Raw genomic sequence first — 1,147 nt, forward strand, 5'->3', positions numbered from 1 at the left:
AATCCATTGTTAGAAACTTAACTAATATTAATTTAATATTTTAAAACATACTTATTATTTTTCCTTACTTTTCCCTTTTTCTCTCCATTCAAAATCAAGCAAGGTCTAAAAAATTATTATGATCAAACAAGCCCAGTCCCTTCTCTTGAGGGCAGTGCCGTCTAATTTGACAGCCTGAATTTACTAGAATTGAAGAATCCAACATATCATAAAATGTCATTCTTGATTTATGTGTGTCAATTTTGTGCAGAAATTATGCTAATTTTTCCTGTATCGTTCCAATTTTATAAAATGTCTCCAAAGGAACTCGAGTATGCGGTATATACACGCCACACGATAGCCCAATAACATTTTTAAACTCACTTTGACCATCGTGCACCTCTTATTTATTTTCCTATTCAACTCGTTACACTTGGAGAGAAGAATGTTATTAATTAGTTACATACATTTAATATTTAATAATGTTTTAAATATGATTGCTTTCATACAAGAATACTTATGAGAGTAACCAAGAAAAAAAAAACTATCAAGTTTTAAATAGAAGCTTAAATAAATACTTTCTCCGAACTTCTTAATAAAAAACTTGTGCTGTATTAGTTGGCACGATAACAGTGTATTTAACAATATTAACTTAATTATACTTTTTAATAAAGGTAAATTTTTTCAATAATGCATATGCCCATCCCAATTTATAAGATAATTTGGACAAAATCATGTAACTAATAAAATTTATTAAATATACTTTATAATCTTATTTTTAAAATAAAGTAAAAATTTTAAAAATATATTCCATTTAATTTTATAAGGAGGCGATGGTGATAATTTATCACATCCATCTCACTCTATTAATTAAATTTTAAAAAATATAATTTTAAATTTATGTGCTTTGCTTGCATTTTGTCATTAATCCTTGTATTTTTATTTAATATTTTTGGTCCCTATACTTTTATTTTTTTATTATTTTAGATTCTTCTAAGGTCCTTATATTTTTTTCATGGAGAGACCCAAAATAATAAAAAAATAAAAATATATGAACCAAAAATATTTAAAAAATATAAAAATTAATAATAAAATGTTAATAAAGTACAGAAATTTAGTTGTATTTTTCCTCGACTTTTATATGGTTTTGACTTTCTCACATGACATC

The 1,147-nt window shown here is 24.7% G+C and overlaps 1 non-coding gene across 1 annotated transcript; it reads right to left on the reverse strand.

Annotated features, from left to right (window-relative positions):
• Positions 1-204: 204 nt before the first annotated feature.
• On the reverse strand, positions 205-307 carry LOC129314715 (U6 spliceosomal RNA). The gene has a single exon (XR_008594225.1). It is a non-coding gene; the product is annotated as a U6 spliceosomal RNA (small nuclear RNA).
• Between the last annotated feature and the right edge of the window lie 840 nt (positions 308-1,147).

This window comes from Prosopis cineraria, unplaced genomic scaffold (genome assembly GCF_029017545.1).
Source record: "Prosopis cineraria cultivar Desert tree isolate PC_DT_omini unplaced genomic scaffold, ASM2901754v1 PC6, whole genome shotgun sequence".
In the NCBI taxonomy this organism is placed as follows: domain Eukaryota; kingdom Viridiplantae; phylum Streptophyta; class Magnoliopsida; order Fabales; family Fabaceae; genus Prosopis; species Prosopis cineraria.